The following is a 21,543-nucleotide window of genomic DNA, read 5'->3' on the forward strand; positions in this document are numbered from 1 at the left end:
CTCCTGACTTTCTCTAATCCCTTATGTCTCATAAATCTTGTATTGATTTTTATATGGAAAAAATCTGGTGTTAGCTTCCCTTAAAGCAACATGTTGCTCATCATTACCTTAAAATAAATACACAGATTGTTATATGCATTCCATATAATTTGTGTGGCGTGGTGTATCTTTCCACTACAATCATCAAAATTTGCGATTCTACAGGCTACTTCAATCCTTTATATGGCTCATGGAGTTTGGCAACAAAGTTGTGAAGTGATGTACTTGTTGCCTTAAAGGGGTTTTCCCACCAACAAAGTTAATTTTACAGCGCATTTAAATTAAAAGATCTTAGAAAAATAATAATTTCCACAATTGGATGTGTTTAAAAAAAATGTTCCTGTGCTGAGATAATCTTATATATGTGTTCCTGCTGTGTACTGTGTAATGTCCGTGTCTGACCATACAGGGAAATGGTCTGATTATACTATAACTCCTGGGCTAGGGATGAAATAAAAAAGAGTATACAGACATTACAGCACGTAATCATAGCTCATTCTTTTTGTGAGGTAAAACATTTCCCTTTCCCCTACCTCAAAGAAACAATTATTTGCGATCCTGTGCTCTAATGTCTGTATACTCTCTTTTATGTCCTTCCCTCACCAGGAGATGTGGTGTGGTCAGATCATGTCCCTTTATGGCCAGACACGTCCATTACACAGTACATAGCAAGGACACATAAGATTATCTCAACACAAGAACTTTATATTTAAACACATTCGATTGTGGAAATTATTATTATTCCAAGATCTATTAATTCACATTAAGTATTGATTAATGAATCATGATTACCGTATAGAATATAATCTAGTTTTGGTTGAGAAGACTAATAATCAAGATCTATATCTCTTCCTTATATATGAAGAAGTACATTGTCCAATAGCCTCAAAAAAGTCAGTAGACAATCAACGATACTGATTAAAAGAAGATCTTGGTAAGTTTCATCACATGATTATCTCATTATAAAATATATATATTTTAAAGCAGGGTTGCACAACATATTTTGGTCCAATGGTCAGATCAGGTTTTTGTATTAATCTTTTTTTTCCATTTTTTTTTATATCACAATCTGTATTAAAAGTCAAAAATTAAGTATTTTGCAATTTTCTCACTAGCCACTGGGGCCTTTTGTTATACTTATAATGGTTGTCCACTACTTTGACAACCCTTTCTCACTCCACATGTTTGCCCATGTTAAAATAAAAAAGCTTATACTCACCTCCCATGTCATTCCGGTGGTGTCAGCACTTGCTCTCCTTAAGGTTGTAACGTCACATGCCCAATCACCACTGGCTTCTCTCTCCCCGCCATCAGACGAATAAGTAATCAAGAGGAAGTTAGAGCTGTGGCTGCTCGTCACTTCTTCTTGATTACTTATACAGTGTGTCCACCCATATCCTGGCTACCGCCATTAACTTGAGAACGCCGCCAGCTATACGCATAGAAGTGGTGTCTAGGTATAGTAAAGTAGCCATGCACTACGCAATGAAACCACCTATAGCGCCACCTGGTGGAAAACAACGGAGTTAGCATTTTTATCTTGAAAACGGAACGAGAAATGAGAAAAAAAGTGAATTAAAAAAATGTAGGGCATCATCAATTCAATACGAATCGACACCTAGCATACAGAAATGCTATGATATGAAACCCATGACCCCCCAAAACATTGAATGCTGGTCATGCATATGGCGCTCATTTAACTTTGATGCTCAAAGTGGCCCCTGTCAGCTGAAATGCACATCTGGACTCTGGACAGCATACTGTATCTTGCTGCACGTTGTGCAATATGGTAGGTGACACGTTTGCACAAGCATCTGTGATACATCGTCGTAGGTCCTGCAATGTTGGTGGAGGGGTCGCATACACCTGCTGTTTGATGTGACCTCACAGAAAGAAGTCCAATGGGGTCAGGTCAGGTGAGTGTGGAGGCCACTCCATGCAGGCACCATACCCAATGACTTGTAGGAAAGTCTCCATGAGGTATCGCTTCACGTCCGCAGCCTTGTGAGTTTTACATGTTCTAATCATAGCATTTCTGTATGCAAGGTGTCGATTCGTATTGAATTGATGATGCCCTATAACTTTGTAATTCACTTTTTTTCTCTATTTCGTTCTGTTTTCGAATTAAAAATGCTAACTCCGTTGTTTTCCACCAGGTGGCGCAATAGGTGATTTCATTGCGTAGCGCATGGCTACTTTACTATACCTAGACACCACTTCAATGCCTATAGCTGCCGCTGTTCTCAAGTTAATGGCGGTGGACAGGATATGGGTGGACACACTGTATGTACAAAATTGGGGAGAGAGTAGCCGGCGGTGATTGGGTGCAAGACTCATGTGCTATAACAACCTCACGTGAGCCCCGGGAGACCTGGAACAGCACTGGTACCTCAGGTGAGTATGAGCTTTTTTATTTTAACGTGGGCAAACATTTGAAGTGAGAAGAGGTTGCTCAAGTAATGTATTTGTATCCCAGGGAATGTGTGTCTCTGCTCTTGATCAGTATCACACACACTTTCCATAGGTGGCTGGCGTAGCACATCTATCTCAGGCGGCAGCCATTATGTATGCATGCTGATACTCAAGGCATGATGAGGATGACGTCATCTGCACTTGATCCTCTGATTGCTTCAACTTCCACCAGTGCCTGTTCTCCATAACAGCCCATCACATGCACTTGCTGTGTTGGCAGTGACGTCTAGCGCATCCAGTCTGTTGGTCGCTCCTATCTCCTTAGTAATGCGATATATGCATCAAGATTTTTTTTTCATTCTCGTGTGCACATTTTATTAGTTCTTTATATTTTTATTTTCATCCATATGTGTATTACGTTGTTAATCAATAATAGAATTCATGTTTAGATTATTTCTGTGTTGTGTGCATAAATTAATACAGTCATATGAAAAAGTTTGGGCACCCCTATTCATGTTAACCTTTTTTCTTTATAACAATTTGGGTTTTTGCAGCAGCTATTTCAGTTTCATATATCTAATAACTGATGGACTGAATAATATTTCTGGATTGAAATGAGGTTTATTGTACTAACAGAAAATGTGCAATCTGCATTTAAACAAAATTTGACCGCTGCAAAAGTATGGGCACCTCAACATAAAAGTGACATTAATATTTTGTAGATCCTCCTTTTGCAAAAATAATAGCCTCTAGTCGGCTTCCTGTAGCTTTTAATGAGTTCCTAGATCCTGGATTATTATTATTATTATTATTATTTATTATTATAGCGCCATTTATTCCATGGCGCTTTACAAGTGAAAGAGGGTATACGTACAACAATCATTAACAGTACAAGACAGACTGGTATAGGAGGAGAGAGGACCCTGCCCGCGAGGGCTCACAGTCTACAGGGAACGGGTGATGGTACAGTAGGTGAGGACAGAGCTGGTTGCGCAGTGGTCTACTGGGCTGAGGGCTATTGTAGGTTGTAGGCTTGTTGGAAGAGGTGGGTCTTGAGGTTCCTCTTGAAGCTTTCCACGGTAGTGGAGAGTCTGATGTGCTGAGGTAGAGCGTTCCAGAGTATGGGGGATGCACGGGAGAAATCTTGTACACGATTGTGGGAAGAGGAGATAAGAGAGGAGCAGAGAAGGAGATCTTGTGAGGATCTAAGGTTGCGTGCAGGTAGGTACCCGGAGACTAGGTCACAGATGTAGGGAGGAGACAGGTTGTGCATGGCTTTGTATGTCATGGTTAATGTTTTGAACTAGAGTCGTTGGCTGATGGGAAGCCAGTGAAGAGATTGGCAGAGTGGCAAGGCTGGGGAGTAGCCAGGGGAGAGGTGGATTAAGCATGCCGCAGAGTTTAGGATAGATTGGAGGGGTGCAAGAGTGTTGGAAGGGAGGCCAGAGAGCAGGAGGTTGCAGTAGTCGAGGAGGGAGATGTTGAGGGCATGCACTAATGTTTTTGCTGATTCTTGGTTAAAGAAAGCACGGATTCGGGAGATATTTTTGAGTTGTAATCGGCATGAGTTGAAGAGGGCTTGGATGTGTGGCTTGAAGGATAGAGCAGAGTCGACGGTTACTCCATCACAACAAATTCCATTGACTTGTAACAGGTTCAGTTTTCTTTGTGCTTTTGAGAACAAAAATAACCCAAATCTGATGGAATGGCCTTGAATGTATTCTAAACAAATGCAAATGTGAACAGATTTTCAATCCTTTTTTGTTTTTGAGGTTTAAAGATCTCCATAGCTAATAGTGTTTTCATAGTGTCTAAGGTTGAAGGTAGACTTAAGTTCATACGGTGCAACCCATGACCTAACCTAGCAGGATGAAAAAAGAATCAAAATCCATTCCAGTGATCTGATTAATATAGTTTATAGTTCTTCTTTTCCATGATTTTCTCCACAGATCCTGTAAAAATGTCTCCCATACATTCCTTCCTGGTCATATTGGGAATTTTCCTGGAGTCGACTTCATGCCTTGATCCAAGCCAAGCGGAAAGAAATTTTGTTGAGTTCAAGAAACGGCATATTGTAAATGGGAAATTCACAAACTGTGTAGACTATATGCTCACACATGGTATCAATAAAGGTAATGATTGCAAAAAAATCAACACCTTCATTATTGTTTCGGTGGATGACGTAAAAAACATATGTAAGAATAAAGCTGGCGATCAGTGGAGTGCAGAATGTTTTGAAGTATTTAACTGTAACCAAACTTCAAGCAGACCTTGTAAATACAGAAAGAGTCCAAATGAAACATCCAAAGTTAAAGTAACATGTGAGAATAAAGAACCAGTGCACCTATCTGAAACTAGAAAATGTTGCGGTCTACTGGTCCACTAGTTGAGATCTACTGTATGTAATGCAAGTATCTGGTTAGAGCAGTTGTCCAGTAAATCATGGCTCCTTTCTTCCCTAAACGATGCCACACCTGTCCTCAAACTAAGCATCCAGCCAGAGGATGGACAAGGCATGGCTTTGGAAATCTGACCCCACACGTTGTGATACTCAGAATAAATGTAGCAGTCCACCAATGCTCTAAACTGGGATCTGGTTCCAAAAGAATTGCCAATTGTATACTTGCTATGGCCCCTGCCTAACCTACTTACCCTTGATTGCAGTTGAGCCCCAACACGTAACTCAAGGACAAATTTTGCACTGGCTTTGGAAGAAGGCAGCCATATTTTTTCAATACTGCTTCCATTTAAAGGGTTTTTCCACTGCTTTGGTATTGATGATGAAATATCTTGATCAACAATATGAGATCAATGGGTGTCCGAAACCCGGCTCCACCACTGATCAGCTATTTGCAGACCCGAAAAATTGATGTAAACAGTGTATGGAATTTAGTAACTGATCTGCAGTACCTGGCAGCAGCCACTACACAGTATATGGCGCTGTTGTGCTCCTCTTCGTACGTGGTTTACATCCGGCATCCACTGGTGCTGCAGATATCTGAACGGTGGTGATGCCGGGTGTTAGGTCATCAATATCAAGTGGTAGAAAAAGATTTAATGTGCTGATGCATATAATGAATCCAGTGCCCATATAAATCAATGGGGACCGGAATCCGGAGATTAAAAACGTTTGTGGAGGGGATAGTGGGGGTGTCATGGTGGCACACTTCTTCCGGGTCACTCTTTTACCTTCCGGAGCCGACAATTCAATACTCATTGTTTTGCCCGCCCACCGGTGCGTGTAATTGGTTGCAGCTAGACGTGCAGCCAGGACGGCCGGTGGGCGGGGAAAGCAGTGCAAGTGTGTGCGGGTCAGTATCGTGGTAAAAAATAAACAATCGGCAGCACAGATATAACCCACGGCTGCAGCCCCAGCTGTTGGGCTGTATCTGTGCTGTGTTTCCAGTCACATGTGCGAGGCTTTGCCGGGTGATGCCATGGCAGACTCGCGTGAGTCCCTCACATGTGTGATTCCGGTCTAAGAAAAAAACGCATGCGGCATTTTTTTAATTTAAATAAATAATTTAAAAAAAACAATTCCGGCTCTTCCCGGTGGCCTGGTGAGGTGCCAATCGGCGCACAGCTGCTACTAAACCCTAGGTTTGTGATGGCACAGGCGTCTATCAGATACCTGCATCACAAACCTGTAAATAACAGTAAATAAACACAGACACAGAGAAAAATCCTTTATTTGGAATAAAACACAAATGCACCCTCCTTCACCACTTTATTAACCCCCAACACATCACTCCAGGTCCGACGTAATCCACAGAAAGTCCCACGCTGCTTCAGCTGTGCTACATCTGAATATCACAGACAGAGGCCATAGAACACGACCGCTCTCTGTCAGTTCCAGAGAATGAATGAGCTGCGCAATGAGCGGTGACATCACTCAGGTCATTTGCGGTCACAGCTGGAGGTTCCCACGGTCCTTCACCTGTGATCGCAGGTAACCTGACCTCAGGTGGAGGTCACTGAGTTCATCTCCTAGCAGAAAAATTGCAGTTTTTTTGGCCAAGAGATGCAGATTTTGTGCTGAAATTTTTACACCATATTCCTGCATCCAATCTACAGCTCCTGGCAAAAAACAGTGTTTTGACGCTGTTTTGGTGCCGCGGTTTTTGCCGCGGTTTATTGCTGCGGTTATGTTTCCACAATTTTTGCTGCAGTTTTTTGCACATTTGGTGCTGAAATGCTCTGCACCAGATTTCAGCACTAAATTTCCACCTGCTGACAGAATCTTTTTTATTTTTGGGCCAAGGGATGCAAATTTGGTGCTGAAATTTTTACACCATATTTCTGCAACCAATCTACACCTCATGGCAAAAAAAAGTGTTTTGACGCATTTTTGCCTTGTTTTTTTGCTGCGGTTTTTGGTACAATTTTTTTGCCAGGAGGTGCACATTTGGTGCTGAAATCGTCTGCACCAGACTTCAGCACCAAATTTGCAATTTTTTTTTTACTAGGAGGTGTAGATTGGGTGCCGGAATATGGTGTAAATATGTAATAATCACCAAATTTATATCCCTTGATCCAAAAATTAAAAAGAAACAAAAAACATTTAGACGCTGTTTTTGTACCCCAGCCCTGTGCTTATCTTGGCTGTGTATCAAAAGAGGAACCGCATGCGGCTTTTCGTTTGTTAATTAAAAAAAAACAAAAACGACATGTGGTCCCCCCCAATTTTCATCCCCAGCCATGATAACGCCGACTGGGGGCTGGCATATTCTCAGCCTGCAGCCGCCCGGTATTGCCACATCTATAAGATGTGACAATCCCGGTGCATTATCGGCCCCTCCCGGTGGCCTCATGCAGTGCCAATCGGGGTAATAGCAGGTGTTAATAGCAGCGTACAGCTGTTACTAAACCCTAGGTTTGCGATAGCACAGGCATCTATCAGATACCTGCATCACAACCTGTAAGTGAATGTAAATAAACACAGACACAGAGAAAAATCCTTTACTTGAAATAAAGTATAAAACGCCCCCTCCTTCACCACTTTATTAACCCCCAACACCCTGCAGCACTGGCGTAATCCACAGGAGGTCCCATGACGACACATCCAGCACTCCTACATCTCAGAGCGAGAAGCCATAGAGCACGACTGCCAGCTCTGAGTACAGCCTATTACTGAGCCACAATAAGAGATGACTGCAGGCAGAGCTGTCACAGGCTGGTGGGCATGTCAGCATGGAACCAATCACAGATGAGAGGACGGCCAGTGGGTGGGGAAAACACGGAAAGCTGTGTGATTGCGATGGACAGTACAGGAAGTGAATGCGCGACCCGGAAGCAGTGTGCCGCCATGATATTGAGTCTCGGTAAGTATGAAACGCTAATTTGTTTCTTGTTTTGTTTATTTTTATTAATTGCCAAATCCGGATCATGCACCCAGAAGCCCATGCCCAAGTCTGGCACACAGCGCTGAAACCGCTCTTATCCGGACTTTTATAGTCCGGATCCGCTCAGCCCTAGTTATTGGTCTTGTAAAATTGGGACACAAACAAAAACAATTTTTTTTTAAAAAAACTTCTGAATTCTTTTCACCACTTAAGGGCTCATTCACATGTCCATTTTCTCCTTCTAGTACTATCCATAGTTGTCCTGCATAGCACTTGTACCGCTAATAGTTTATGGGCTGTTTCGCATGTCTGTGTTTTTTTTTCATGAACCAAGCAAAATGTTAGAGACATGTCCAATTTTGATCTGTGAGATCAAAGTTGACAATGCAAGTCTATGGGTCCATGAAAAAAATCGGACAGCACTTGGATGGCATCTGAGCGCTGTCCAATTTACATGGACTGTCAGAAAAGAGGAGGTGGAGAAAGTTTTTTTGTTGTTTATTTCCAAAACTGATGACCAAACTCTGATCAAAAAATTATCAGCCCATTTTTCTCGTACGTGAAAAATAATGATGTGTGAATGAAGCCTAAATAAAAGAAAATCTATGCAATTTTTGCATATACATAATTATACTGACCTTGAGAGTCATGTTTCCAGATTATTTGTACCATACATTCCATGTCATAAAAACAAAACCCCCAAAAAATGGCTGATTTGTCTTTTTTCACCATTTCTTACTTGGAATTTTATAACTATTTTTCAGTAAATCATATGTTAAAATGGATGTAATTCAAAATTACAACCTGTCCGGCAAAAAAAAAACAAAAAAAGAGAAAGTAAAAAAAAAATGTTAAGGATCTTGGAAGAAGGAGACGGAAAAATACAAACATAAAAGTGAAAATTAGATGTGGATTCCACATTCGACACAGGGATGCAGTCTCAAGGTTTTTACTCAGTATAGCAGGTTCCAAGGTAACACGACTAGTCAGTGACCGCCTTTGGAGTGATGGGCTCCACTGTGAATGGCTCGAGCAGATCACGGGTAGTTCGGAGGTCAAGTCCGTTGCCCCTATCTTATGTTCCTTCCCTGGTTGTCTTCCTGCGCTAACTCCTCTCCGGCCTGTCCGGCACCTACGCACATAGTGCCCTGAGCCAGTGTGCATGGGCCCTGTAGGGTGGCTTGAAGCTCTATCCCTTGGCCCTATGTTTTCACCTTCCAGTGGATTCGTGTGCGGGTTTGGCTTTGGTACTAGATGGTCCTCAGCCTCTGGTTTTACTAGCGGAGCATGTTGGTTCTTCTCCCCTAGTCTAGGGACCAGTCCACGATCAGCGGCCAAGTCCTTCCACTCCAATATTATACATGGAACGAGGTATGGTGTACTTTCTGTGGTCCCTAGGACCCCTTCTGTGTTTTGCCCGGGCCAAGCTGCACCAGCTCCAGGCCACAGGCCTTGACTCCTCCATTACTCCTTCTAACTGTCTGACACTCCTGTGTCCCCAACTCACTAGACTCCACCCCAGGCCCTGTCGGATTAGGGGAAGGAATGAACCATCACCAGTGATGGCTATACATAGCATTAATGGAACCAAGCACTAACCCTGACCCGGTGGAGAGCTGCTAGTTTAAGTGTTGTGTTTTTTGTGTGCATACCGGTGAATGACCTCCTCCGTACCCAGGATAGAATACTACACCTCTGGCTGAGGTGCAGTACCTCCTGTTGTAAAGTTTAGAGTGACCAGGCGAAGGACTTGAGGTTTGCAAGACCCAGTAAGACCAGAGTTGGGGATAGTGAGCCACCGAATACATGAGGCCTGTTGAGTAGTGAGAGAGGAGGATGAATGCAACCATGAGGTCTAGTGAATTCAGAAATGATCCTGTTGCTACTCGGTTTCTGTTTATTTAAGACCTCTGCCTCGAGAGAGAAAAGTAAAGACATTTTATTCGTATTACCATGCTGCTTTGATTTGACCTTAGGGTAGATCAGAGACTGAAAGATTCATGGTGGAAGGAGAAGGATCTTCCAGCAGCGCCTAGTAATTCAGCAGAGGAATATCACTGTCTTATAGGAGGTTAGAGGCACAGAGTATTTCAGGAAAGCTGTAAGCTAATGTTATGGTAGGTCACAGATGGAGTGTAACACTGTGAATTATGCAAGGCCCCCTGGCAACACAGAAAATTTTAGGATAGGCATGTTGTGATTTTGTGGTAGTTCATAAGTTGGAAACTGCAGTTTCCACCCACAGCACAGAGTATTCCAGGGGTATGATAATTTTGTTGTTGGTCACAGACTGAGAGTTGCACAATGAAAGGATAATTGTCTTCCAGAAGCACAGAGTATTTCAGGAAGTAAATGTCAAGATATTGTAGTACTACAAATATATCAAAAAGACTGACATGCACATCCAACAGGTGTGAACAGGTGCTAGCTGAACACACATTATAACTACAAAACACATATAGCTGCACGCTAAAATGCTAACAATGAATAAGGGATCTCTGGTATTGCATAACTGCTTTAGAAAATAAAAAATTAATATTTTGCTTATATATTGGGCAATGCATGTGAACCTAGTCACCGCGCCATCTCTATATATCGGGAACTTAAATTGAAATACCTCTATATGGGTTAAAAACCTACATGTCTAGACAGCTAGACTCCAGCTATAAAGGAGGATTGACACAGCCTGGTTATAGGGCAGAGTGCTCAATCAGAAAGAAATGCATTACAAATTATATATATATATATATATATATATATATATATATATATATATATATATATATAAAAACTGACCTGCACATCCAACAGGTGTGAACAGGTACTAGCTGAAAGCACTATATTACTACAAAACACATATAGCTGTATGCTAAAATGCTAACAATGAATATGGGAACTCTTCCATTGCATTACTTCTATTGTAATATTTGAATAAAAGAGATATTTAGCTTATGTATTGGGCACTACATGTGAACCCGATAACCACGGCAAGGTAATCTCTTTAAACCGGAAATTTAACTTGAAATTCCTATATCTAGGCTAACTGGTCCAGGCAGCCATTATCTATCCCCCATTTCCTTGAGATGGCTGGACTGCCATTGTAAATATGCGCTTTTACCTTGTCCCCCCCATCGCATTGTAGATTGTAAGCTCTCACGAGCAGGGTTGTCTTTTTTCCATACTCCAATTATTGTATTTTCTATAACTGTTATTTGTTTGTATATGAACCTCCTGAATTGTAAAGCGCTGCGGAATATGTTGGCGCTATAAAAATAAAGATTTATTATTATTATTATTTTTATTATTATTAAAGATGTACATGTCTGGGCAGCTAGATTCCAGCTATAAAGGGGAATGAAAATTTTATTCATTGTTAGCATTTAAGCGTGCAGCTGTATGTGTTTTGCAGTTATGTGTTTTCAACTACCACCTGTTCACACCTGTTGGAAGTGTGGGTCAGTCTTTTTTATATACGTAACCAGACTGTGTTCATTCCCCTTTATAACTGGAGTCTAGCTCCCCAGACATGTAGGTTTTTAACCCAGATAGAGGCATTTCAAGTTAGGTTCCCAGTATATAGATACTGTATGTACAGTACCTGGCCGTGGTGACTGGGCTCACATGCATTGGCCAATACATAAGCTAAATATCTATTTTTTTAAAAAATATTCCTATAGCAGTAATGCAATTCCAGAGTTCCCTTTTTCATTGTTAGCATTTTAGCATGCAGCTGTATGTATTTTGAAGATATTGTAAAAAATTGTTTAAAAGAACTGAAGTCCGCAGTGGTTGATACCTTTTAATGGCTAACTGAAAAGATGGTAATAATAGCAAGCTTTCAAGACTACTCAGGTCTCTTCATCAGGCATGGTATCGTAGATATCGAAGATACTGTAGCATGTCACAAGCTGGAAAGTGCATGTTCCAGCTGCAGCACAGAGTATTTCAGGGATATAATAATCTTTTGAGATGCTGCAATCTCTCGACATTCATTTGCTGAAACAACTCATGCTGCAACTGGAACTTGCACTTTCCAGCTTGTGACCAACTGCAATCTCTTTCTCTCTTTCTCTCTCTCCCTCTCTCCTTTTCCTGGGACCTCTCCCTGGCCCACCAGGAGGGTCTGCTGGAAAAATGCTCTAGTTTCCCAATGACATTCATTGTGCTCGTTACTCGAGATGAGCACTCGAGCATTACAAATTGCTTGTCTCGAGTAACAAACACCCAAGCATTTTATTGCTACCCCATCACTACACATAATAAATCCCAGAAAATAAATAAAGACTGAAGCAAAATTTAACAGGTGAGCAAAAAAGCTTTATTTTTAATTAATTATGTTTCCTGCTGCCAAGTTAAAATCAATTAAAAACTTGAGAAATGACACGTCGCTGTATGAGGGACAAAAAAAATAGAGAAAAAGAAAATTGACCACTGTATAAACCACAAATACATCTGTAAAAAAACCCACAAGTCACAAGGTCATTCCACTAATTTTCATGACGTGATATAGTTCACTTATTTAAGAAGCCCCTCACTGCAGAGGTGAGCACAAGACCGAGAGCTGAGACCGGAGTCCACGTCAGGTAATATATCAGGTGGGGGCGATATTAACCATAGAAACCTCATTGTCAGCAATGACAACATCTTAAGCCATACTATATAAATACTATAGAATAATTTAGTCTACATGTTGACAATACATGTTTGGAGTCATCATAGATTCACAACAACTATAGAGTCTGTGATTGAGGACCACAAATATACTGCATCTTCTACATTTGCTTAGGCAAACGGTGGTCAACCTACAATATTATGGGGGCTTTGCACTTTACAATGATCATCTTGTCTTCTCCTTTGCTGCCAAGAATTGTTTCCACAAATGTGGTTACTTTGCATATCAATTGAAGTGGAGGAAACAACATAGGGTTGAATAAAGGCCCCCCTATACTTTAGACTAAAGTCATCCAAACCTTTCTCATAGAGAACACATGAGCCGAACATTTCTGCGTAATTGGGAGAGAAAGCTGTTGATGGTTCTCTAATGTGTATGGGTGCAATAGGTGCCAATCAGATGCCCTTAAAGGGAACCTGTCATCAGGTTTCTCCCATATAAAGTAAGGTCAGCACCTGTAAAGTCTCCTATAAAGAACACTAGAATGCTGTATATACAGTATGTCTCCAATCTGTTCTACACGGCAGAAAACCACAACTTTTATTATACTCACCTACGGTGCATTCTGCTTCATTCAGATTTGGTCTTGATCTGTTGTCCCCTCTCTTGTAATCGTTGTCCTCCTTCTTGCTTCGTGTGGATGATGTGTTCTTCATCATCCATACAGTGTTTTACATTGTGCTCCTGTGCAGGCGCGCTTCTCACTGCCCTGTCAAGGGCAGAGTAAAGTAATGTAGTGCGCATGTGCAGGGAAAAGACCAAGAGCACCTGCGCATGTGCACTACAATACTTTGATCTGCCCTTGGCAGGGCAGAGAAAGGTGCACCAAGGGCAGACCCATTAAAATCATTGGGTCTGCGCACACATCATTGATTTCTCACTGAGCGTGATTCCGTGTGTTCCGCATGGAGACAAGTCCGTTTTTATGTGGCATCACTGATGTTACATGGGCCACACAGTGGTGTGATCCATGGGACATGTACCAGAGAAAACATTTATCTTTGAAATAAAATTAATTTCTATATTCCCCTGTCTCCAGCTGCTGCTGTCTCCAGCTGCTGCTGTCTTCTGCTTCCAGGCCGGCTAATTATACTCATGAATATTCACTGCACCGCGACCTGGAAGTAACAGCAGAAGGGAGACAGCAGAACTGGAGACATCAGCACCACGGAGAGCAGTGTCAGGGACAGGTGAGTATAAAGCGGGCTTTACACGCTACGATATCGTTAATGAATTATCGTCGGGGTCACGTTGTTTGTGACGCACATCCGGCGTCACTAACGATATCACAGTGTGTGACACTTATGAGCGACCTTAAACGATCGTAGAAGAGGTCAAAATCGTTTGCCGCGGAGAGGTCGTCCTGAAACAAAAAATTGTTTTCTGCTTATTAGCGATGTTGTTCCTCATTCCTACGGCACCACACATCGCTGTATGTGACACCGCAGGAGCGACGAACATCTCCTTACCTGCCTCCACCGGCAATGCGGAAGGAAGGAGGTGGGCAGGATGTTACGTCCCGCTCATCTCCGCCCCTCCGCTTCTATTGGACGCCTGCCGCGTGACGTCGCTGTGACGCCGCACGAACTGCCCCTTAGAAAGGAGGCGGTTCGCCGGCCAGAGCAACGTCGCAAGGAAGGTAAGTCTGTGTGACGGGGACTAACGAGGTTGTGCGGCACGGGCAGCGATTTGCCCGTGTTGCACAACCGATGGGGGCGGGTACGATCGCTTGCGATCTAACTAGCGAGATTGCAGCGGGTAAAGCCCGCTTAAGAGTGCCTTATCTCTGTGTGCTATCACGGATAGCACATGGAGAACACATGTGTGCCAAAATCACGGCACATGGAGGACTAAATGCTTCTTTAACACGTCAGTGAAAAACTTATGTGTTTTTCACTGACGTGTAAAAGAGGCCTATGGAAGACATGGGATGCATCATCCACATGAAGCAGAAAGAAGGAAGTTATCACAAGAAGAGAGAATGTACTGTATCAAGACTAGCAGTGCCCTGGAGCTGTGGAATGATCACACCATGTCCCTGTACGGTCAGACACAGCCATTACACAGTACACAGCAGGGACACATATATAAGATTATCTCAGCACAGGAACATTTTTTTTAAACACATCCAATTGTGGAACCTATGATTATTCCAAGATCTAGTGATTAAAATGAGCTTAGCTTGTGGGGCAACTCCTTTAAGTTTTGTATAATGGATAGTGACTACATTCTAGAATATAATCTACTTTTGGTTGGCAAAACTAATAATCAAGGTCTATATCTCTTCCTTATATATGAAGAAGTACATTGTCCAATAGCCTCAAAAAAGTCAAAGTCAACAATCAACGATACTGATTAAAAGAAGATCTTGGTAAGTTTCATCACATGATTATCTCATTATAGCAAGATATATATTGTAAAGCAGGCTTGCACGATCTATACTGGCCCAATGATCAGACTGAACAAGTCCCAAATGCTGCAATATAACTTAAAGGGGCAGCAAATTCTCCATCCATTCTCTTGCTTTCTAATTAGTGTTAAAGGGAGACTAACATCAAAAATGACCAATGTTTAAATTAAGTTTTCGTATTAAATTAGTAGCGTAGCTACTGCGGGGTAGAAGGGGCGGTCACCCTGGGGCCCATAACATAGAGGGGCCCACCTGGAGTTACTGACACCTAAGTTCATGATAAGATACCATTTTTTATTTTTGTATAAACCCCATTTCCCTTTGCCAGGCCAAGTAGCAAATACGGCAATTTTTTTTAAGGAGGAGTGGACTGGAGATTTAATACATGAGCATGCTGCAGAGGCAGGGAAGCTCTAATCTGCTTCCAGTAGTGGCTAAATCCCAGTGGCTAGAAAGACCTTGGGCATGGTCGGCTTGATTGGTGGACGTGGCCGACTTGGTGGTGAACGTGGTGATGTTTCCTCCCCTCCACTATAATATACTATGTGACAGATGGGTGCAAACTGTGACAGAGGGGTGCAGGCTGTGACAGAGGTGGAGACTGTGACAAAGGTGGAGACTGTGACAGAGGGGTGCAGACTGTGACAGAGGGGTGCAGACTGTGACAGAGAGGTGCAGAAAATGACAGGGGTGCAGGCTGTGACAGAGGTGGAAACTGTGACAAAGGTGGAGACTGTGACAGAGAGGTGCAGACTGTGACAGAGGGGTGCAGACTGTGACAGAGGGGTGCAGACTGTGACAGGGGGGTGCAGACTGTGACAGGGGGGTGCAGACTGTGACAGGGGGATGCAGACTGTGACAGGGGGGTGCAGACTGTGACAAGGGGATGCAGACTGTGACAGAGGGGTGCAGAAAATGACAGGGATGCAGGCTAAGACAGGGGGTGCCGACAGTGAAAGGGGGTGCAGGCTGAGACAGAGGGGTGCAGGGGGTGTAGAGGATGACAGGAGTGTAGGGTGTGACAGGGGTGCAGGTTGTGACAGAGGGGTGACAGGTGTATAGGATTGGAAGTTGCAGGGTGTGTAGGATTGGGGGTTGTAGGGTGTGTGGGATAGAGGGGTGCAGGCTGTGACAGAGGGGTGCAGGCTGTGTGGAATAGAGGGGCGCAGTGACAGAGGGGTGCAGGCTCTTACAGAGGGGTGCAGACTGTGTGAGATAGAGTAGCGCAGGCTATGTGGGATAGAGGGGTGCAGACCGCAACAAAGGGATAAACATGGTTACCTGATGAAGGGCCCATGCAGAAGTTTCCCCTATGCCTCTGTATTAAATGTACTTTTATCTTAATTTTTGGCAACATATTTTTTTTCACAATCTGTGTTAAAAATCAAAAATATGCATTTTTGCAATTTTCACACTGGTTACTGGGACCTTTTTTTTAGTCTTAATGGGAACCAACCAGCAGATTTTTTTTACATATAAAGTAAAGGAAGTGCCATTCTGGTGACTCAAGTCATACCGTCAGTGTACAGATCCGAGGCTTGATTGCCTTGAATCCTTTATCAAAGCTTCAGATAGGACATCATCATAGGTGCGATGGCTTGAGCATCGGGGCGGGACTTTGTGTTCCGGTTCCTCAGGAATGCTTCATCCTCCCGGCTCACCTCCTTTTCTGTATTTAACTTTAAAGCCGTCACTGCCATTGCCGATGTTGGCAGTGCGGGTGTATTGCTAGTGTGACGTTGTCTTCAATAAAATGGTGACAGAATCGGTGCATGCTGCGCGTACAGCGATCTTCGGCGCCATTTCACTACACGGTCTCGGTTCTGCTACATCAGGGACCTGTACCTCACTAGCAGTAGTAATTTTACCAATTACATTTACATCATACTTAGTAACTAAACCACCTTATCTTCACAACACAGACAAATAGCATAAAACAGTATTGAGTGGGAAGCGCAACGGCCTCCTACAATTGCGTTGGCAGTGGCGTCTAGGTCATCCTGTATCTTGGTCGCTCCACATTAGCATACCATCTCCTTAGTGATGTGATATATGCACACAAACATTTTATTTAATTCCCATGTGCACATTTTATTAGTTATTTACATTTTTAGTTTTTCATCAATATTGGAATATACTGTATATTATCATCATGAGCTTTTTAGTCAATGTTTGTGGTTTTTTTTATTATTTCTGTGTTGTTTGCATAAATTAATATGTAATTAGGGGTGAGATGGGAGCCCTTTTTTGAGAGCATTTGAAGCCAATTTGCTTGTTATAATGGTATTTTCTAAATTGAGAAAGAGGCTCAAGATCCTCAAAACACCTGATATCTCAATAAAGAACTGTTCACCTTTACGTCGCAATTTGGTCAACAGAGAATCCTCCCTTAAGCCCCCTTCACATGTCAATGATTCCGGGACGTATAACATCCGTTTTCATACATACTGGAGACATGGACATATGTAGACTCATTGAAATCAATGAGTCTGCGCACATATCAGTGTTTTCACAAGGACCGTGTGTTCCGCATGAAGACAAGTATGTTTTTTTCCGGCAGCACTTATGTCACACGGACCACACACAGCTGTGATCCATGTGACATCAGTGTGACACCTACCAGAAAAAACACGTGTCTTTGAAATAAAATAATTTTTTATACTCACCTGTCTCCAGCGCTGCTGTCTTTGCCGCTGCTGTCTTTGCCGCTGCTGTCACTTGATTCCAGGCCTGCTCATTATACTCATGAATATTCACTACACTGTGGAACCGAAAGCAGCAGCGCCAGAAAAATCAGTACCGGGGACAGCAACACCAGGTGAGCAAAACGTTCCTGCTCTCTGTGTACTATCATGAATAGCACACGGTGAACACTAGTGTGCTAAAATCACGGCACATGGATGGGCCATATGCATCTTCAACACAGCCATGCAAAACACAAATTGATGTGTGAAGGGGTCCTTACATAGAAGCTTCATTTATATCCCTGTAAGGTTTGGCACCCCCAACTGGGTTCTTTGTTTGTTTTCTAGGTTTAAAGATCTCCATAGCTTATAGTGTTTTCATAGTGTTTAAGGTTGAAGGTAGACTTATGTCCATAGAGTTCAACCCATGACCTAACCTAAGATGATGATAAAAAAAGAATCAAAATCTTTTCCAGTGATGTGATTAATATAGTTTATAATTCATTTTATCTATGATTTTCTCCACAGATCTTGCAAAAATGTCTCCCATACATTCCTTCCTGGTCATATTGGGAATTTTCCTTCTGGAGTCGACTTCATGCCTTGATCCAAGCCAAGCTCAACAAAATTTTACTGAGTTTACAAAAAAGCATATTTTAACTGGGACTTTCACAAACTGTGTAGATTATATGGCCACACATGGTATAAATAAACCTAATGGTTGCAAAAATATTAACACCTTCATCAAAGCTCCGGTGAATGACGTGAAAAATATATGTATGAATAAAACTGGAGTTCAGTGGAGTGAACGATGTTTTAATGTGTTTATCTGTAATAAAAACTCATCCGATGAAGAACGTTGTGATTATCAAATGTGTCCAACTGAATTGTACAAAGTTGAAGTAAAATGTGAGAATGATGAACCAGTGCACCTCTCTGGAACTAGAAAATGTTGCGGTCTACTGGTCTACTAGTTGAGATCTACTGTATGTAATGCAAGTATCTGGTTAGAGCAGTTGTCCAGTTAAGCATGGCTACTTTCTTACGCACATGTATAATGCATTTATCTGTTGCGGCTAAAATATTCTTTGCACTATATGAGGTTTTCTATATTAAACTTTGTTGTTGAGGAGGAGGAACATGAATTATATTATTTCCAAGAGGCTTCAAGTTACTTTTCTGCAATCTGTATTTGCTATTGAATGTGGAAATAAAAGATTCATTATCAAGCACATCAACGTTGTCTCTTCAGTCTTCTCTCCATATCTCCACATGTGTACAGTATGTCACAAAAGTGAGTACACCCTCACCTTTTTGTAAATATTTTATTATATTTTTTCATGGGACAACACTGAAGACTTCCTTCTTCCGTCCTTCCCTTTCTTTTGTACTGGTATCTTTTTGTTACCTGTTAAAAATGTAAAAGTTCCATCATTTTTTAAAACACTGTTAAATTGGTGTCCTCTAAATAACTCAACATGCAGCCATTAATGTTTAAACCGCTGAAAACAAAAGTGAGTACACCCCTAAGTGAAAATGGCCAAATTGTGGCCAATTAGCCATTTTTCCTCCCCAGTATCATGTGACTCATTAGTGTTACAAGGTTTCAGGTGTGAATGGGGAGCAGGTGTGTTACATTTGGTGTTATCTCACACACTCTCTCATACTGGTCACTGGAAGGTCAACATGGCTCCTCATGGCAAAGAATTCTCTGAGGATCTGAAAAGAAGAATTGTTGCTCTATATAAACATGGCCTAGGCTATAAGAAGATTGCCAATACACTGAAACTGAGCTGCAGCATGGTGGCCGAGACCATAAGGATATAATAAAAAGCTTTACAACATTTATAAAAATATATATATACATGTACAGTCATATGAAAAAGTTTTAACACCCATATTAATGTTAACCTTTTTTCTTTATAACAATTTGGGTTTTTGCAATAGCTATTTCAGTTTCATATGTCTAATAACTGATGGACTGGGTAATATTTCTGGATTGAAATGAGGTTTATTGTACTAACAAAAAATGTGCAATCTGCATTTAAACAAAATTTGACCAGTGCAAAAGTATGGGCACCCTTATAAATTTCTTGATTTGAACACTCCTAACTACTTTTTACTGACTTACTAAAGCACTAAATTGGTTTTGTAACCTCATTGGGCTTTGAACTTCATAGGCAGGTGTATCCAATCATGAGAAAAGGTATTTAAGGTGGCCACTTGCAAGTTGTTCTCCTATTGGAATCTCCTATGAAGAGTGGCATCATGGGCCCCTCAAAACAACTCTCAAATGATCTGAAAACAAAGATTATTCAACATAGTTGTTCAGGGGAAGGATACAAAAAGTTGTCTCAGAGATTTAAACTGTTAGTTTCCACTGTGAGGAACATAGTAAGGAAATGGAAGAACACAGGTACACATCTTGTTAAGCCCAGAAGTGGCAGGCCAAGAAAAATATCAGAAAGGCAGAGAAGAAGAATGGTGAGAACAGTCAAGGACAATCCACAGACCACCTCCAAAGACCTGCAGCTTCATCTTGCTACAGATGGTGTCAATGTGCATCGGTCAACAATAAAGCGCACGTTGCACATGGAGAAGCTGTATGGGAGAGTGATGCGAAAGAAGCCATTTCTGAAAGCACCTCACAAACAGTCGCCTGAGGTATGCAAAAGCATATTTGGACAAGCCAGTTACATTTTGGAAGAAGGTCCTGTGGACTGATGAAACAAAGATTGACTTGTTTGGTCATACAAAAAGGCGTTATTTATGGACGCAAAAAAGCACGGCATTCCAAGAAAAGCACTTGCTACCCACAGTAAAATTTGGTGGAGGTTCCATCATGCTTTGGGGCTGTGTGGCCAATGCCAGCACCGGGAATCTTGTGAAAGTTGAGGGTCGCATGGATTCAACTCAGTATCAGCAGATTATTGACAATAATGTGCAAGAATCAGTGAAGAAGTTGAAGTTACGCAGGGGATGGATATTTCAGCAAGACAATGATCCAAAACACCGCTCCAAATCTACTCAGGCATTCATGCAGAGGAACAATTACAATGTTCTGGAATGGCCATCCCAGTCCCCAGACCTGAATATCATTGAAAATCTGTGGGATGATTTGAAGCGTGCTGTCCATGCTCGGCCACCATCAAACTTAACTGAACTGTAATTGTTTTGTAAACAGGAAAGGTCAAATATACCTTCATCCAGGATCCAACAACTCATTAAAAGCTACAGGAAGCGACTAGAGGCTGTTATTTTTGCAAAAGGAGGATCTACAAAATATTAATGCCACTTTTATGTTAAGGTGCCCATAATGTTGCAGCAGTCAAATTTTATTTAAATGCGGATTGCACATTTTCTGTTAGTACAATAAACCTCATTTCAATCCAGAAATATTACTCAGTCCATCAGTTATTAGATATATGAAACTGAAATAGCTGTTGCAAAAACCCAAATTGTTATAAAGAAAAATGGTTAACATTAATAGGGGTGCCCAAACTTTTTCATATGACTGTATATATATATATATATATATATGTATGTATATATATATATATAAATATATATATTGATATTGAATATATATATATATATATTTTATTATTATTATTTTTTAAATTAATAAATAACGTTATTTATAAAATATCAAAAGAATGAACTATAAATGATAATTTGGTGAATTCCATTAATGGTATGAAGGTGGGGGGTTTCTTCATAGGTTATTTTATTTGAGTTATCTCATCTTAGCCTGGTGAGTTGTGGCTGCAGAAATAACCAAGAATGGCTCATCTGTTTTTGTAACCTTAAAATAAATGAAGGGATGTTAAAAAATTTTCCACCTGCTGGCAGGCATTTTTTTATTTTTTATTTTTTTTTATTTTTGGGCCAAGGGATGCAAATTTGGTGCTGAAATTTTTACACCATATTTCTGCAACCAATCTACACCTCCTGGCAAAAAAAACGCTGTTTTGACGCATTTTG

General features: G+C 41.5%; 1 long non-coding RNA gene across 1 annotated transcript; it reads left to right on the forward strand.

The window, feature by feature from the left end:
- Window positions 1-4,425: 4,425 nt before the first annotated feature.
- LOC142301217 (uncharacterized) lies at window positions 4,426-18,717 on the forward strand. The gene is made up of 3 exons (XR_012752713.1): window positions 4,426-4,583; window positions 14,766-14,836; window positions 18,088-18,717. It is a non-coding gene; the product is annotated as an uncharacterized LOC142301217 (long non-coding RNA).
- Window positions 18,718-21,543: the final 2,826 nt, after the last annotated feature.

Source organism: Anomaloglossus baeobatrachus, chromosome 4 (genome assembly GCF_048569485.1).
Source record: "Anomaloglossus baeobatrachus isolate aAnoBae1 chromosome 4, aAnoBae1.hap1, whole genome shotgun sequence".
Taxonomy (NCBI): domain Eukaryota; kingdom Metazoa; phylum Chordata; class Amphibia; order Anura; family Aromobatidae; genus Anomaloglossus; species Anomaloglossus baeobatrachus.